The sequence below is a fragment of the Strigops habroptila genome, chromosome 1 (genome assembly GCF_004027225.2).
Source record: "Strigops habroptila isolate Jane chromosome 1, bStrHab1.2.pri, whole genome shotgun sequence".
Lineage (NCBI taxonomy): Eukaryota > Metazoa > Chordata > Aves > Psittaciformes > Psittacidae > Strigops > Strigops habroptila.
In genome coordinates, this window is record NC_044277.2 from 75,615,151 (window position 1) to 75,634,449 (window position 19,299).

At 40.7% G+C, this 19,299-nt stretch overlaps 1 protein-coding gene and 1 long non-coding RNA gene across 4 annotated transcripts in view; both read right to left on the reverse strand.

Moving 5' to 3' along the window:
- The window catches only part of ANKH (ANKH inorganic pyrophosphate transport regulator), a 97,333-nt gene that overhangs the window by 48,903 nt on the left and 29,131 nt on the right, over positions 1–19,299 (reverse strand). The gene's annotated exons all lie outside the window — the stretch shown is intronic.
- On the reverse strand, positions 14,779–15,342 carry LOC115609000. Its single transcript, XR_003991710.1, has 2 exons — positions 15,095–15,342; positions 14,779–14,992 (listed from the first exon to the last, which is right to left on the reverse strand). It is a non-coding gene; the product is annotated as an uncharacterized LOC115609000 (long non-coding RNA).

The following is a 19,299-nucleotide window of genomic DNA, read 5'->3' on the forward strand; positions in this document are numbered from 1 at the left end:
ATTAAAATTAGACCAGTGAAGGTCAAGCACCACACAACGGGGACTGTATAGGTTCAAGTCCTTAAGGTACCAGGAGACAAAGAAACGCTACTCATATTACTTGCTCAAAGCAAAAGGGAAAGTACTTCCCTTTCCATGGACTGGAGTTGCAGTACCCTACAAAGACTTCTTTCTCTCAGGAATTATGAGGTGGGTTATTCTCCTATCTTGGCTTTTGTAGAAAGGACCCTGGAGGCCAGATCTGTAAAGTTTACTTTTATTGCAGCTCTCTTACTTCTATACACTTTCGACTCTTATTTAGTAATTAAGATCCCATGTCCTCCTACTTGGAAGACAAATAATTGGCATTTCCTCTCAATTTCCTTTCCATGTGGTATTTAAGGGATGTAATAATTATACCCTGCAAACTCTGTGAAAGCCAGCAATCAAATTTAAGGCTGTCAATACTGCAGCAAAATATTTTAGTATCATCACATGTACTATTGTATGTACCACTTCATGGCTGCTCTAGAGAATACCGTCCTGCTGCTATCATTTAGAGTAACTAATTCTGCCATAGCCAGAACTGGTAGCCAGCTGGAAGAGGTGTGTTACTTCACTGGAGTATGGCCATGCAAACTGGTATTTTGGGGTCAGGAAGCCTCCCAAGATGGATGTGAGGGCAACCTTCTGTTAAATCAGCAGCTGACCTCTTTGGGAAATAAATCCTTGAGACACTTAGTTCAGTGGTAGATGTCCATGCTGCTTGATTGCAGAACATCATGAAGTTCAGACTCGGTGACATGTGCAGGATGGGACAAAAATGGGGCTGTAAGGGAAGACACTCACCATGGAAAAATAGGTATTTTCCTTAAATCACTTTCAGATGTGACTAAAGCGCAAGTCAGTTACTCAAAAGTTGAAAATGTCAGCACTGGGTAGGCCTAGTTTTTGTTGTTTGCCCCTTGCTCCCTCTCTCTGTCCCCCAGTGTAGTTCAAACTCATCAGTAGTCAGCAGCAGACTAAAGTAAGTGTAGCTGGCAAACTGCAACCCCTCTATTGTCAATGGGGCTCCCCTAGTCATTCAGAGCAACCTGGAAGTGTCATCACATGTCTCCTAGGCAAAATATGTAAAGTGACCGAGTCTCTGCCACTTAATGAACATTACTTGTACATGATGAAAGGTTAAAGCAAGCTGAAGCAAGTGTCTGCAGGTTTTGTTCATTAAGCTTGGGTAAATGTTCTCTCTCACTGCATGCAAGAGAGGTGAAGAGCCTGCTGAGCAAATGCACAAAATTCTTGTTATATGGCTGGGCTTAGGAAGAAGAAAGGCAAATAACTGCAGGTTGGTCTTTCATCCTCCTCATTACTGCACTATGTCAAAAAATAAAAGAACAATCTATAAAGTGCATGTCAAAGCTACCATGATTACAAAAATACACAGAACCATCAAATAAGGTTTCTGTGCCTGACTTGAGAAGTGAGAACTTGCCCAGCTGTCCCTGAACATGTAGTACAGCTCTACCTTTATGTGTACTTAGTGCACTATGCAATTATCTACTGTCCATTAGCTTACTCATAAAGCATTTACCTCCTCATGTGGCCCAGCACTGACTTCTTATTTATGTTGTAGGGCTTTGCCCAACTTCAGCGGAGCAGAACATATTTGAGGTCTGTGATTTTCACCAGCTGTTGTGTCAGGAGCAGGGAGCACAGCTGGTTATGGTCTGTCATTAAGCAGCTGTTCCCTCCAGCATGCTGCCGGCTAGGCAAAGCGCAGTTTGGGCTACACAAAGCAGAGTTTGTTAGGTATGAGCGCCTAAGACTGCAAGTGTAGAGCTGCCAGATTAGGTCATGTTCTAATTGCTTAGAAGCGACAAATAGAGGGCATCCAGATCACTAGCCTAAATACAAACTTGGTATTTCCGCTGCTGGAAACACCCATCATAAACAAGCCCATAACATCGGTAAGAAAGCCTTTCATTTGTATCTGTTTTTCTTTCCCTTCTATTCTTATTCTTTGTGCCAGCTTTATTAGGATGAGGTTAAAGTAATTCAGTTGAATTGGAAACAAACCGTGGATTGTGATAGCGATTTCCTTTCTCTAGGGCTGGTGAATTTATTGCAAAACACACTTTGAAGCACTTCCAGTTATTACAGCACTTTCCAATACTCCCATACCTGCAGAAAGCAATGGTCTCACTAAACCAGTAATTTTGTCTCTAGAATTTGACTGTTTAAAATAAAAGGGAAATGGGTGGTAAAGATGAGGGTATGGAGGAACACAGAAAAAAATAAGTAGACTTGCTCCAGAGTGAATTTTTTCTCTTGAAAATCTAACCTTCTATGCCCCCAGCCTGAGTTTTGAGAAACTTGAACTTCTCTCCTGTTTTTGCAGGTGGTGTGATAAGATTGGGTAATGTTTCCTGTTAAAAATAGCTCGACCAACTCTCTCAGTATCCAATGACATGAAGTCAACAAGTCAACTCACAATGAAATTATTGCCCATGGTTTTTTCCAGGTGGTGGGTGTATGAAGCCCAGGTAACTAAAAAGTTTCTCCTGAAATCATGCACTCTTTTTGAAACAAGGGGAAGCACAGTTATATTTCTGCACAAGCAAGGCTGAAAATACCCTCTCTGACCTAGAAGAGCAGGAGGCCATGGGAGAACCTGATTACTGTTGCTTATGTGATCTCATGGCAGCTGGCAGCTGTTCTGTTATAATAAATGGCTTTCTTTGATAATGGAAATATGGGTAAAATACCAATAATCTGAAATGCAATCAGGCTAGATATGCTCTATCCTTACTGGGTTCAACAAAAAGGAGAGAACGGGAAAATGTATCAATGCTTCAAGCTTTTGCTCTGTCTATCTCCTGGGAACACATAAGTTAGAGAGGGAGACAAGAAGGCATTATTTCTGAATATAGCGGGACATACAAACCCTCGAGCCAGGGGTTCACTGGAACAGTTCACTGGAACTTCCACGTATCTAGCAATAGTCCAGCCTGTTTTACCTTCAGCAAATCCCTGGCTAATGCTTCTGCTCAGAATTCCTTTAGCAGTACCCAGGCAGCCGTCTCCTCAGGGAAGAAGAGACTTGGAAGCACCCATGGAGTTGTAGCAAGCCTTGTAACTTTTATTTCTATGTGTCTGGCAGGAATGAGTCTTAACCAGAAGTGCAGTCACAAGTGATTTTGTGAGCCAAATCTGTGGTATAATTTGATGCCTAATCTAGTTTCAGCGGTGTCTACCCTTGGGTTCACAAAATCCATATTCAAAAGGTATATATATTTAAATCTTTTCCAGCTGAAGAGGTGATCAGACACACAGTGGATGGTTCCTCCACTGAGGAATTGTAAAAGGTGCCACAATAATTCTTAAATGGGTTCTGCTGCCTAACAGCATCTCTACGGATACCTTCAGCAACAGAGCACCCGCCATCATGAGACACTTAATTTGTAAGCTCAATGCTCTCAGCTTTGTGCCTACATCAAACTTAACTCCAAGCTTAAAATTATTTTTACTGACATCCTTTCTCACTTGTGCATTCCTTGCGACCCGATGCAATGAACCCTTCTTATCAAAAGTGATTCTTTCAATAACAATGAACATTTTTCTACTAACCCACTCCCTCTAACTCCTTGACTTGAATTGCATGGTTGAAACATATCAAGTGTCTCATGATGGTCTTTTTTTCTTCTGTCTTTTTCAGCCTTGCACCTTGTATTGTATTTTGTTCTCTGGCATTGAAGATTTCAGCAAAGAATAAATTGCAATCTGTTGCTCTTTTAAAGACATAAACGTAGTGAAGAATTCACTGGGTAAAACTAGCTTACAGGTCATACCACACTATCAAAGCCAGCCAGCTCAATTTTTTATTCCCTTAGTTGAAACCTATTAGCTCATTTTAATTTATTTTATAAAAGCACAAGACCCTGATTTGTTAAGTTCAGTAAAAACACTGAGAAGCTCTCAGAGGCTTAAGAGAAATTGATGCTGAAACATCACAGTGCAACAGGTAATTTTGCCTAGTAGGTTCTCTGTCTGAGTCACTGATTTTAAATAATGGATTTCTTTACTCCTGGATTTCAAAAGTGGCAAGAAATGCAATGTGATAGACTTATCTACCATTCTTTCACAGTAGTACTCTACATCGTGCAGAGGTTTCACCACGAGAACAGCCTCCTGTCACAGTCCCTCTACCTCCAAACCAGTCTAGTTCTGCTTTCTGAATCATTTAACACCCCATTTCCACTGAGAAGATGCAATCTCTTTCCTATCTTCTCCATAGCTGGGGGTTTTTTTTTGTCCTTTTGCTGATGGGCAGGGAAGCACACAGGATTTACAACATTAATTCAGCACAGCTAAAATTTATCTCTGAGCTGCTTTAATGTGAAATACAAAATTGGCTTCGGATGGACATCCTGCCAAGATTCTTACCAAGGAGGAGAGAGTCAAGTTGAGTGCCACGCTACTGCCATTGTGGGGATTGAAAAATTGGGCTGGCTTGCTTTGATAACATAGTATGGCCTATAAGCTTGTCTTACCCACTGAATTTTTTACTACAGTTTTCTATCTAAAAGAACAACAAATTACAGTTTATCCTTCGCTGAAATCTTCAATGCCAGAGACAAAATGCAACACAAGGTACAAGACTGAGAAAGGTAGAAGAAAAAAAGATTCTCATTTGCAAAGCCCTGGATGCACAGATAATAAAAGGACCAACGTTACTATGGACAAGTTGATGGACTCTCTAACTAGCTGTATTTTCCCTTAACAAAACTTGAAAACTTGCAGGGGGGCAAACCCACAAGCACAGTATTTTTCTATCATAATCTACTCAAACTCCTTGCATTCTGTCTGACCATACTGACGACTCTGGTATGCAATGGCGTAGCAATAAAGCAGGAAACAAAGGACACATTTCAGCCCAGCTTTGGTTTCTGAAACTGTGGGTGTAAATAGCTTATGCTGTATTTGCAGGCCCTCAGAAAAGCGTAGCACAAGCAACTCTAATGGTTTCATCCTTGGGGTTTAGCAACAGGGTTTAAAACCCTTGTTGCACACATATTCTATTCTTATTCATCTGTTTATTTAGAAACACTGTTTTTCTACTGAAAAGAATATCCACAGTGGATACTTCCTTATTAAAGCACGATGAGATGGACCAATAGAAAGCAGTGGATGCTCTGCTCATCATCACACTTCCATGGACTCCAGTACTGGTGAAACTCTAGCCCTTATAGCTTGCTGAGCTTTCTTTGTTCAGGTTTGCAGGGCAGTCAGGGAAAAGCATTGAGTGTTCCCAAAATAGACCACCCGCTTGGACTGCAATGGGCATACCATCCTGGGGTAAATATAATGCTGAAGCTCTTTTAGCGGTGGTGCATAATACTAGAATACAGAAATCTCAGATGCATGCATGAAGCCAACAGCACGCAGTGATCCTGACAGAACTCTCTTTTTTTACTTGCATGGTAGAAAAACTGGAATGAGGATATCCACAGCAACTGTGGAATACTTCTGGGAAGTAAGTGCCAGGAAGTCACAAAGACTACAGAGTCTCCAGGTGCAGGTCAGGAAAAAATTAGTCTATGCTGTCTTGATGAATAAATTCTTTCCGACATCAGGGAAATGAAGTCCTGGAACGTGCCTTGTAGAGCAGAGCAAAGGTCTGGAGTATTTTGAAGTGGTCAGCACTGGTGGATGTCTTAAAACAAAAGCTGGAAGGTATGCTTGCAAAGAAAATGAACATTTCTTTGAGATAATGCCGTGTGATAGTTTTAATTGCTACTCCCTCTGGCCATGTTCCTGCTGATAATCTAGTATGTCTGTTCTGAGGAGGCCAGATTAAGAAAATTGCTCATACTAGTTGCAGGTCTCAAAGGAAAATTTATAACTGGAGCTAAAACTAGGCTATATTCTGCTGGAATGTAAGAAGTGCTCTAGCTTAGGGATTGTGGTCTAAGAGCTGTAGGAGTATTGTGGGATGGTCCTCCAAAGCATTGTCATATGGGAATGGTGATCCTAAAGAGACAGATGATCAAAACCAGCTTACTAGAACTGTAAAAGCACAGTTCTCTACTCCAGGTATTTAAGACGTTAATGATGCTGCACAGCATGTATCTTTTTTAAACTATCTATTTGAAATTCTTCATCTCAAAGAGTCAAAACCATGACTATAATAAGAGCAAAGTCAAAGCAGGTGTCATGACACCTCTTGTGAACAGTCCAACCTGAAGGTTAGATGATCCAATAAGAGCCTTTCCCTTGGGTCAACCCAAATTTACAGCAGGCAGAAAATGTCCCAAAATTAGTTACTCTACCATGATGACAGTGTAGGGCAGGACTCTTAACCCCCAGAGCTCTGGAGCCAATCCCCTGTTACTGGTGGGTTACATACAAGACTCAATGAGTTTGTCCCTTGTGGGTTGATATAACGGTAACAGATTCAGCTTTCTTTAGGTCATCATGCACTTGACCATGGGAGCAGTAGAAGGTGTCACAGAAAAACAGCTTCTCACTGCTGCCCACTCTCAGATGCTTTAGACCTTCTCCATGTTTTCCTCCTCTCTCCCTCTCCGTCCTTGGCTGCAACCCTGGCAGCTCTTGCTCAGGCATGGGGCAGGGATGTACACTCTTTCCCCTGCTTGCTGGCTGAGCCAGACCCTGGTCGACTCCCACTGTTCTTAGGTCTCATCACAGATCACTGAACTAGCTTTAAAAGCACTGAAAATTGCCTCCTGCCCTACCATAGGGTGAGATCAGATTGCCTTAAGAATAGGAAAAGGACTGTATTTTCATAAACTCTGAAGTAAATATATGAGACGTCCCTGCCCATAGCAGGGGGGTTGGAACTGGATGACCTTAGGGTCCTTTCCAACCCTAACCATTCTATGATTCTATGATTCTGTATCTCTTAATGCATATTTCATTGTCTGTGAGGCAACTTACTACTTCTGCATTGTCTTTTTGGAAGACCTAACTTTATGTTTCAACTTCTTTTTACTGATTGAATTTGGAGAAAATCCTTTGTCGAGGCTGCAGAGGAGGAGGACTATTGCTGTCATTGCTGTCTGCAGATTTATGCTACCAGGGGTGACTGATTTGTCAAGTCCAGGCAAGAGCGCCAAAATCTTATAGTAGGAACTGAGCCGTAATAATTATGTAACTCAATTAACAATCTCTTAAACAAATACAGCTAAAATCGGGGTGAAGTATTTAATTTCCTTTTTTAGCTACATGACTTATTTCACTCTGAACAAAAGAGAACCACTCAATTACATATTCAAATACTCTCAATTCTTTTTGCAGCCAGGAACAAAGCTGCTGCTGTTGATCAGAAGGGCTTAAGGAAAATAAGGTATTTATTTTTATTACAGAGCTTTCGTGATGTCTTCCCTGAGGAGACTATCTTGATTCCTTTTAATAAAGATGCCTTTGAGGAAGCAGATGCTTGTCACAGTGGTATCTAGTGGATTAAACCTTTTCTCCCTGAAACTGGGTGGGGGTTTATAACTGAAGAGCCTTGAATTAAAGGTATTGTAAAATTAAAAAGCAATTCTACTCTGAAGCTCTGTTGCATGCTTATCTTGAAACCAGAATAGCACATGACAAAGAATAACAGTTGAACGTCTTTCAGTCATGGTATTTATCTGAGCTCCAATTTGGGGATCAACTCTTGAGCTCTGTTTGGACTAGCACATTTGTGTTCCCCACCACTCTCAGACTTCTTGAGAAAGATCTACAGCACCAATGGATGTACTGTCACTAGGGGTAAACCCCAAAGTTTTCTGCTAAATACCAGACGGCTATGGCAAAATGGACTGGTACACTCTTCATGTTTGTATAACGACATTCGCAATGCAAGCACTCAGCCTAGACCATCTGGAATGAGATGGGGCTCCAACCAGTAGTATGATAATAACCCGAAGCACAAGCTTCTTTTTTCTAACTCATGTTTCGTGAATGGTAAGTAAATGTACTTAAAATGCTAATTTATGCAAGGTGCAGGACCTGATCCAGTAGCTTCTGAACTCAGTGCTACTCAAAAAGTGTTTTTTTGCCTTAAGGAGTAACTTTCCTTGAGTGCTTTTGCTTCCCCAGACATCTTACCAGAAGACATGGAAGGATTAATGACTGTTGAGACCTCCCCCTCTCATCTTGTCCAGCCTCATAAACTTAAGCAGGTGAAAGTATATCAGCAATGGGAAGAAGGAATGGTACAGTTCTGCATGAAGTTGTGATGCTAAGCTTGACTTTTTTGAATTTAATATTGTTTTTAATATTCCAAAGGTAATCTCTTTTAAAGAGTGCTATCGACTCTCAGCTGTGCTACCTGTGATCATGACAACAGTCACATGTCTTGTTTTGTATGATTTGGACATGTTTCTTTTAGAGATGTTAGATTAAACAGTCTTGAAGGTTCAGTTATGTAGTAGCCTTTTCTTTCTGTCCTAAATTCATATGTTGAACATTTAAGGGCTGTTCACACAATCTTCCGGGCAAGTTTACATTTCAATGTACATTTTGAATTTACAATGTTTATCTGGAGTATTTCACAGTTTACCTTGTGCTATGATAAAATAATTGTATAAATGCCATCTATTTATTTATTTCACTTTTAAAATGCTGGTTCAGATTAGGATTACCATTCTTCTGTGGAGACTGGAAGAACTAAAGTGGCTTAAAGCACCCATGAACTCAAGAAGGCATTGTACCATACGACTGTACATCGTAGGAAGCAACCCATGGTGCCACAGCTTCAGCACAGGGCTGTGCAGTGGCTGGTGAGCGAGCCAGTGTCCATACAACTCTGAAAGCCTTCAACAAGGGGCTTTCCAACTTTCTGATTCCAGGCTGGGTTGTCTGCCTACAGCAGATTCATAAGCTACGAAGCAAGCCTACACTGGACCTAAACAAAAATATCTTCATTATATTGATACTAGAGGGCATTTCAATAATTTGCCTTTAACCAGAAGTCTTTTCTCTTTCCTGCTCCTAGAGAACTTGATGTTAACATCATACATTTGTTAGTTATTTCAGTGCCAGCATTATGTCATGCCACAGAAGATTATGATTTCCCATCAGGACAAATTAGTTCGGAATAAATAGATTTTAAAAGACAAAAGTGAAATCTAGGTCGATGCAAGAATGGATGTTCTGTTTTGAAGCCACACATACAGTCTACATCCTTATGCTTCGTGACTTAACATTTTTGGACATTTGGACTAAGATTTATTGATTTGGTAACAAGTCAGTGAGTTCTTTGGGATGCTCAGCAATGTGAATTCAGCATACTTACCAAGCTCACCTGCTCACCAGGAAGCCTGCGATAGGAAAACAATTTGTTAGCAGGGAGCCAGCAAACCATACAGAAACACACGGGTAGTTTTGCCTGTTCTGGTAGATTTGGAATGGAGGGAGAGGACAGGCTTGGAAGATGCCGTGAGAAAAGAGGAAGAGACTTGAAGACTTCAGACCATAAAATACTTGCAAGGTATGGCTCTGGCAGACACTCAGTATTTTTCCATTTTCCACTGCAGCAGACATCTCTACCTCTGCATCTCTATCAACAGCAGTAACGACAGAGGAGACTGTGAAGTCAACTGAGGGAAGCAACACTGCACGCCTATCGCAAATGCTCTTTTGACAAGCGTGTTTGGCTGTACACACACATTTTATTTTGGAGGCGACAGTAGATCTCATGGTGGAACACTACCAAGTCGGTGGGAAGCAGGACTGCTGGTTTCAGCTCACAAAAAAATCCCACTCTGCTGCAGATGCCTTTGCACAGGTCTGTGGGAGTACTGCTGGCACTGGTACTTCAGTGCATTCTGACCATGTTACATACTTTGCCCACATCAAGTAAACAACCAAGCTTGCATATTGCGGCAGTGAAAACAAAAAAATGGGAGGAAATCTTCCAGCAGTGCTTACATGGGAGAAAAAGTAGTGTTGAACACTTCAGAAAATGGCCAACGAAGTGGAACATTCTCCTCCTCTTATCATTACTTGAAATGGTTCAAGTTATAATAAATTCCAAAATCAAAAGAATATCTCACCACTGGATTTTTTGGCAAATACAGTAATGATGTTAAACACAGGCAAAGCTGAGGATTGAAGCTATATTCAGTGAGATTCCTGCAGGGTCCAGACAACAACAGCTAGACAGGCTACGCTTCAAACCTTCGAAAGAACCAGTGCATGAAATTGCAGGGGGTTTAATTAATTTGTCATGCTGGTATTTGTACAATCTGATTAGGTAACAGCATCAGATATGGTATCACATAGGAGAGGATTCATCAGACTGAATAATTACATGGATTAGAAGAGGACCTCTGAAACGCTTACAGGGCTGACTCAAAGAGAAATGCAATCAGCAGTGCTGAAAGGAGATGCAACGGCCTCAAAGGAATTCACTGGTGGGGCTCCTAAAGATCAAGCTGATATTCTTCAGCATTTCCATTAATTTTTATTCACCACATGACAAAGACTATGAATATGCAGATTACATATGCTAAGGATGCAAATCTAGTACGCACCACCAGCACAGACGACTTTGAAACTTGTGTAATAAAAATGAGATGAAAAAAGCATAAAAAGCTAAACCAAATACTGGGAACTAATAACAAGAATTTCTGCCACGAGCCAGGAACTCAACAGCTAGACTGGGTGTACTAACATGCTGCCAAATGACTGACCAGCAGGACGATGCAGCCACGGAAAAAGGAAAATGCAACTGGAGAATGGGTCTGGTGAGGCATTTCTGGTAGAGACTGAGAATTATTTTTGCCAGTTTAAGGCCTTGTTAAGACAACAGCAGGAATAGCTCTGCTCCGGATCAAGGAGGCTTTCAGAGAATTCCCAGGTCAGTGCAAGGTTACTAAGCTGATCTGAGGGTACAGGGAAACCTGATCAAGTGAGAGGAAACCAAAAGAGCTTGTTTTCCATAGCAAAGGGAAGGCTGAGAGGCTGCTCTGTTTCAATATAACCATGATGGAAAAAACAGGGAAGAAGAGCCATTCAATTCAGAAGATGATGCTGGCATTAGAACGAATGGGTATAAACAGGACTTGGATACATTTTGGCTGTAGTTTAGAAGGTGGCTCTCTAACCACTGGAAACAGAAAACTCTTTTTCCTCTAGAGGTAACTAGGGCAAGAAGATATATGGCATAATCCCTCTCAGCAATATATAACTTGTGCACATGAGGGTACGGAAACGTGACCTGGAAAATCAAAGGGCTGGGTGCCTGTGTCTTGTTTTTCAATTATTTCTACAGGTACTATTGTTGCTTCAATCTCTCATCCCATTTCATCCCTTCTTTCAGCAGAACATGCAGCATGAGGATGAGAAAACACCCCCAAAGCCTGCTTTCAAGCAAGGGGGCTTTGCCTCCTTCTACAGAGGATGCTCCCAAGGACAACTTCAGCAGAAGGCTCAGTCTTAGGTGCTCCAGGTCCCGTCCCCCAGGTGTTTTCCCCTCCTTCTCCAGCTGTTTTCTAACACAAAACAGCTGGGCCAGTCTCTGAGGCAGTATGTTTCAGTGCTACTGAGAGCAACAGCTCTGCTGCATACGGGGAGGTTGTTGGGTTCTGTTTTTTTCATAGTCCTGCTTTGTTCTGCCTGTTACCCTGCACTATGGTTACAGCTTCCTCTTTGCCTCCCTGTTTCCTCTTTCTCTTTGGCCAGTAACGGGGCAAATTTAGCCTTTCAAAAAAAGCCTGTAAGGGAGGGATGGGTCACAACCACATTGCTCCTACTTTCCCGTACTCCTGACCACCACAGCCCCAGCTCCTCTTTCCCTGTGTACCGCGTTCACGTTGCACCAAACCGCCAGCACCATTCAATACCGTTATACTTGCAGGTATCACCTCTTTTTTTTTCTTTAATCATTCTGGCTTCAGCTTTTATTAGCCTTGTCCCAAATTATCTCCTTTAGCATCAGGTAAACCAATATTTTATCAGCATCACTGTTTTTACTTGACTACACGTACAAACAGAATAGATGAATATATATTAAAAGATATAACAAATATAACTGTATGTGTGGTGCAAGCCAAGATAATGAGAAATTTGATTAATGGCTTTATGTTGTACTTTTTAGAAGTAAACATCATGAGGACTCTGCATTCAATAGGGTGGTCAGGCTTGGAAGGGTGCAGGCTCTGAAGCTTATTTTAGTAAAAGTGGGAGAGGATCTGTGTCCTTCTTCCCCTGCTTACATCTCAGAAAGACTTTAAGTAGTTACAAGACAGGGAAAGGCGCAAGACCTCCTACATCAGCTAGGTATAGGAGCTAGCTGCTGTGCCTCAAAACGGTTTGAGGCTTGCTCAGAATCACTCTTCAGGCTAGAAACTAAAAAGACCCTGGTTAGTTTGGTATCTCAGTTCTCTGGAAATAAATACTTCTTTTCCTTAACACCCCTTTTCCCTCCTTTTATTTTCATTATTTGGTTTTGCTTGAGGGTTTTTTGTTTGCATGACACTATTTGATCCTGAACGGCTACAGAGCCTGCACACCTGAAACCACAGTCCCTTCCAATACATTTACCTGCTTTAAAGTATTACTTTTAGAAAACATATATACTGGGACAAACTTACTCAAAATGCCTAATCATAAAAGTGGCTGCATTTATTTTCTGGAGCAGCTGCAGAAGCTTCAGAGGTGAATCCCAAGCATCCTCTCTGACTTCGAAAACCTTTCCAACAAGCTTCTATATGAAGAATGCAACCGGGGAAAGCTTCAGGGAGGATTCTTCACTGCCTTCTACTTTCTATAGGTATTTGCATCTGGATAAACCAAAAAGAAGCAAGCTCTCCTCTTGAGGTTATAAGATGGAGGAGAACTGAAATGGAAAATGAAATAAATCTTTCTGTTTTGACTTGTGAGTAATAACTGCTGAAGCCAACCTTTCCATACAAAATGCTCCATCGGTTTATGTGGCCAGGATGTTTTGCCACCAAAATCTAGGTGGAGTCAATTGAAATCTGCCCTGTGGGTTTTGCGGTACATTAATATGTTTTCTAAATTTAATACACTCCAAGGCAGAAGGCTTGAATTCCTGAAGATAGCAACTCTTGTATTTTTTTCCTTTTTCTTTCTTGCCAAATAGACACAGATGGAAAGGTTTCTTACAGTTTTCTCTTTCTTCCTACCACAGGCCAGTCAATGAACCAAAGTTTATTCACTTTGTCCCTTTGGGAGTGGTGTTCATCTGCATGTCCAAGAGAGAAAATGACTGCTACAGTGAGGATAAACATCCTGTAAATGTCTGGAGGAAGGAGCAGCAAACTTGGACATCTTTTCAGTAACTAGAAACTGAATCTATCTCTTCCATTTTTTCAGTGTTTTGAAGAAATATGACAAGTGGTGAGCAGTTCACAGAGGAATCATGAACTTTATTGCCCCACATTCATTGCTGAAAAACTAATCAGCAGATGAATAGTTCAAAGACTGGTACTAAAAAGTGACAACAGGAAAGGCAGAGCTATGATTTGTCTGGCAGTGTACTTCCTGATGACTAAGTACTCACAGCACACGAGTGGAAAAATCTGATACTACACATGAAGGCCAGAGGCCATAGTCCAAAAAAACAATCTTCTGTAACAAGTAAAAGGTCATCAAGACTAAGATTTCATTTAGCCTATGAAAAGTGTCTTCAGTTTTTCAAGGGCACGAGGGCAGGCATGACTTCAAATGCCAGACCTGAAATTTTGATACAGCCAATTTGGCGGAGGATGAATGAAAACCTACCATTCTATCCCTAAAGCCTAAATAGCTTTAAAAGGTATCTGAGAGAGAAGAGAGTATTCACTTCTAAGTGAAGATGATACACTGATCTAAGCAGTCACATGGGATCTGCAGAAAGAAAATGCTTCAGCCTCTGGCTAGAGAAGTTCAGTGTTGCTTGTCATCTGTTCAGAGGTGTCACTGTAACGCCAAGAGACAAAGGATTACATTAATGAAAACTAAATAAAAATAATCCATCCACATTTAAGTAAACGCTCGCAAACAGAATTATATTATGGATTCTAACACCACTTCCAAAGTCCTAACCTGGGAGCCAAACCAAACAGTGGGGCTTAAACCACTGCTCTGAAGTTTTGTTTAACTAAGGCTGAAACTCAACTGAACAATTTGAGCAGATACGAAATGGAAAAGGAGGTGGTTTGCCTCCTTCCCTAGTGACTAGTCATACCTTTACAGGCCTTTCTGTTAGAGGTTAACCTCTTAAACCTCTCTCCCTTATTTGCCAAAGAAGAGTCAGGATACAAGTTATTCCCTAGAAAGCTAGTAACTTTTTTTCAGGATGCTCAGCAGAAAATAATGCATATACACCATGTAACTCTAAGGAACTGGAAGCCAGACCACAGCCTTATTTACAGATGCCGCCGTGTTTTCTTCTAATCTCCTTGCTCCTCAAGGACCAGACCTATGAGGCTAGGGAGTCTTCTATATTTGAACAGTGCTTAGCATCAGCGCACATATTTATTTTTAAATGAAGACAACATTATAATTGAAAATACTGTTCCTAGTCTTTTCTGATGATGGAAAGGAGACAAAATAAACTAATTGCTGAAATGCACTGACTGAAATTTGGATCTGTGGCGGTGATAATCCTATAACCAGAGAGGTATCTGAATAGTTTTGTGTGTATCAGAAGTGCTTTTCAACTGCTATAATTAAAGCATTTGTAGGTACAACCCCAGTCATGACTTTTTCAGCATTTACTACTTCCCTCACCTTGAAATAGGAACAAAAAGCCCTCAGATTAAAAAATCAAGCAAACAAACAAACTCGGACACTACAGCTTTGAAAGGCATGTCCACCTGCAGTTTCAAAAAAGCTTATCTGTCACTTGTCTACTGTCCTATTCTACGGTGAAGCTAACAGATAACCGGATGCTTCCTTAAGGCGGCAATGAACGATTGAGCTCATTTTATTTCTCCAACGCTGCTTGGTTAAAACAAAGCACAAATAGTTGCTATGTTTGAAGTTTCGCACGCTGTGATGAAGCAGACATCAAGCCCTTCCATATAAAGTACCTTAACTGGATTATCAGGCATTCTGTGCCCAATGAAAAAGAGAGTGTACTTGTCAATGAAACTACCCTTTTATTCACTCATCATTGTTCTTCTGCGCAGCTCTGGTAAGAAAGCTGGAGACAGAGAAAGGGGAAATAAGGTGTTTGGGGTTTTTATTGACGAGCTCAGCCATGCATGGAAGAAATGGTTTTGACAAGTTTTCTTTCCCTCACTCTTTCAAATCCAGTAAATTCTTTCAACGAGCACTACCTAAAAACTTGCTATACTTGAGTTAAAAGTAAAAAACCAAAACATACCAATTCTAATGCTTTAGAAGCACTGAAGCAATAAGAAAAAAATCAATATCTGGTATAAAAATATCTGCTGATTAGCTTAAAAATTTGAAGTTTGTATTTTTTTTTTATCCTTTGAAATGCATGTTTTCAATTTTTGATTCTGGAGTGCTGTCAACTTTGGAAAGATGAACTGTTGGTAAAATCACAAAATTCAAGAGTTAGCATTTTAGAAAATGCCAAATATAATAAAGTTTGATTACAGTGAATGCCCAAACAATTTTTTATTGTTTACTTTGCTGTCAACAAGCCTCAGTATGACATATTCCTGTACTTATTAATCAAATTACTTCACCATATTACTTCCCTGAAGGGCTGAATTTCAGTGCTAAAATAACTGTACTTTCTTACTGTGCAAAGGCATTTCTCTTCTGTATTTGCATTTAACTGAATTGGCTTACTTGTCCTAAGACAAGTCCTCTCCTTCAATCTACACATCAAATGAAAAAGAGGCATGTGTTCCAATGCTGTTATTAACTCCATTAACTGGATGGTGTGTGGATGGAAATCTGGCTTAGTGTGTTCTAAGCTGACTCTTTTGATGAGTTTCTTAGCAATGGGATTTCCTAGTAAGAAAAGACTTACTTATTTGTTTCCTGCTTATAGCTTAGATGCTTGTTAGAGGCCGATCATTAATAACTAACTTAACTAACTTGGCAGCATTGTTACTTTCTGTTGCTGGCTCACTATGTGATTCAGCTACCTTACCAGAAGACAAACTGAAGCATGTAATGATGTGATGTTAATTTTCTTCAGTGAGACAGGTAAAATGCAGAGGTTGAAGGGGAGCAGCTTTGGCAAGTGGCAGCTATCCAAACAGCTACCACTGCTGCCTATTTCAGACTTCTTTAAAATTACTGCCTTGGCAGAAGGCAATGCCCTGAGCAATGCCTCCAAAGCTATTGTACTGTGCTCCATGAGGTATTGTGCAGCCCACGTCTGTATGGTGGATATAGATTTCCCTCATGAAAGGAATAAATCTTTCACAAGTAAGGGAAAGAGGAGATATGGTTTCTAAATGAACGATTCATTGTTGGAGGGTGCCGTCTTGATTTGCTAGAGTTGCTACGATACCACAGCAGTGATGCCAACTTGTCATAGCCCTTAACGCTCTCTGGAAGCTCAGCAAGCCAAAAAGGCATTGCTGGGAGAAATTATGTATTTTTAAACAGGACGTGTGGATTTACCACAAAACTACTTTCAATCTCTCACCTTTCCCCATAGGCTGGCTTGAAATTAGCCTTTTTTTCCCCACTGTAGGTTCTGGGGGAGTGAAGGGCATAAACAGGAAGGCAGCTTACATTGGGAAAGATTGCAGGATGCCCCAAAATGGTAATTTAAAAAACTCTCTCGCTGCGCCTGCCAAAAGTTGGGTTTGGGCCTTTTTTTTTCTTGGACAAAAAAAGAAAAATATTGTCAACAACTTTCTGCCGCATTGAAAGCATATGTAGCTTTGCTGATTCATGTTTAGCTAGGAAAAGTAGGAAAGCATACAGCGTATATCCTTTGTGGAAAAGCATAGCAAAGCTATACAAGAATAAAGTCAGAATTTCTTTTGGGAATTCTTGTGTTTAGAAGTTTAACTATAGTAATACCAAATCTGTCTTCCAGCAGCATAAGAATTGCATATTATGCAAGCTGACACCTTGAACTCCTGCAGAAAGGGATCCCGCAGAAAGCAAACAGTACAAAATAGGGATGGGCACTAAGCGAACACCACACCATCTAACAAAAATGGCTAGCGCGGCTGGGAGTGAGGTTCTAGGCAGGGAGAAAGAAATTAAGTACCAGCATGTAAATGCATGATGCAGCAAACTGGGGAAAACATGGAACTGAATTGCTACTGCTGCTGAAGGAAACTTGGCTTCTATTGCAGAAGAGCCTGTGATGGTCCTGGGAAGATGAAAGCTCTGGAAGAGGAAAGCTCTGGAAGAGAAAGCCTTATGTCACATCCTTCCCATAGGCTGCAGACTTTCAGAGAAAGTGAAACAACAAAATTAATTTAATAAATAAAAAACGCCAGGGAGTTTCATAGGGATCATAATGATAGAAAGATGACAGCCTCTAGGTAAAGCTTACCTAAGCACACGTCTCCTCTGTTGCAACACCAACTTGATTTTCAGCAAAGAGGTATAGCAGATGCTGCTCCTCCTTTCTTTTGAAGATCTCCTTAGTTCTCTTACATTCAGAAAATAGAGAGTACTACAAAAGTGGGAGGTCAGAGAGGACTGCTATTAAAAAGTCTTCTGCTCCTACACCATGTCCCTGCCAAGTCACAAAGTACAAATAAAGCAAGTGGGTTGGAAACCGAAGTAGGAAAATTGCTTGTAGAGAAGAGAGTAGACCAGGGAATGGACACCCAGACTCTGCTACCAAAAGGAACTGAAATGATTCTGAGCTTAGCTTTTGTTTTTACTCTATTTTTAAAGAAAAGAAAGATTTCGTTATGAATTTTTGACTGAACAGTCACGACATCCATCTCTGGGTGGTTCTTCACCAAACTGAGTCCTTCTCACCTAGATGCTCTCCTAAAGTTTGGTAAGTGGTGACTGCTTTTAAAGAGGTTGTACTCCTTGACTGTCAGGTCCATCATATTTTGCTTTCAGCGCATATTGAGAGATGACCCAAGTTGGTTTTGTGGGAGCATAAAGCTCCACAGTATGGGTTTTTTCTTAGATAAAATATATTTTTAAACTGCCATTAAATCTCTCTTCTTCATATCACAATTTAAAAGTCTCACTAAGTTACAGTAGTAGGCTCAGAAGGACATACATGAGCTTATTTATATAAATAACTTCTCAAAAAGTAATTATCGATACTTGCTCCTTTCTTCTTGTTCTGTAAGACCATCGATGCTGATTTCCATTAAGAGATATTCACTATGCTGACCAATACTGGCTAATTTCATACAAATACCTATGAAGTTAATACTATTACTATTAATGTCCACATAAGATTCCTGTCTTTAATTCTATGTGCCACTCCTGAGCCCTAATCTTACTGTATTTTGCTCAAAATAAGAGACTTATTTTATTGCTGTTTCCTACCAGTGACTGACTGGTCAAAAATATCCAATTAAAGTCGTACAAAATGACCCAACTATAACGTGCCACTGGCATTACACTGAACATGTATGCTTCATTACACTGAACATGTATGCTTCAAAAGATAGATCTATCTTGAATCTAAATAAATGGAATCTGCTGGTGACTTGTCATTTTGGAGTTTGCTTCTAAAGCTGCATAGGCAGACGTTTCATCCTTGGGCCGAAGGAGGATATTCTCTGTAAGTCCTGTTACGTCTCAGTCTTTCTCCCTTGGTATTGTAACTTCTGAAGAAACTGCAGAGTTCCTATTCTTTTGTTGCTTGATAGTAGCAGGAAAATAGGGAGGTTAAAAGAGCCATAATACTTGAAAGGGGATTTAAAGGATACTTAAAAGGACTTAAAGGAAGTACCAACAGTGTCAGGAGGAAAGCATACTCTCAGAACGAACACACTGCTTCCCTATGGCATCTCCAGCCTTTGATTAGGCTTAACCCCGTGGAGCCTCCTGGAAGAAGCCTAAGGGCTAATTAGAAAATGACATGAAATAATGAGAGTCTTCCCAGCTGGTCTTTGTTCTTTGCTTTCCTTCTGAGGGGAATGAAAAATTGCAAAAGGAAGGAACACCAGTACGGTAGTAATGGAGCTACATTTATTATGGTGGTTATTCTGTCGGATTTGTGTCACAGTCCCAAGTACTGAGCTGCACGAAAGGAGGCCGCAGTATTAAATAAGGGTCATTCCCTAAGAAGCCATCCCTTGGAGGGTGTGTGAAAAGCTGCGGGAAGAAAGCAACTCTCAGGCAAGGCTGTGCTGTTGCTACACCTTTTCAAATACAGCTGGGGGGGAAACGGCATGAATAATTCACCCAGGAGACTTGCTCGACTGAAGT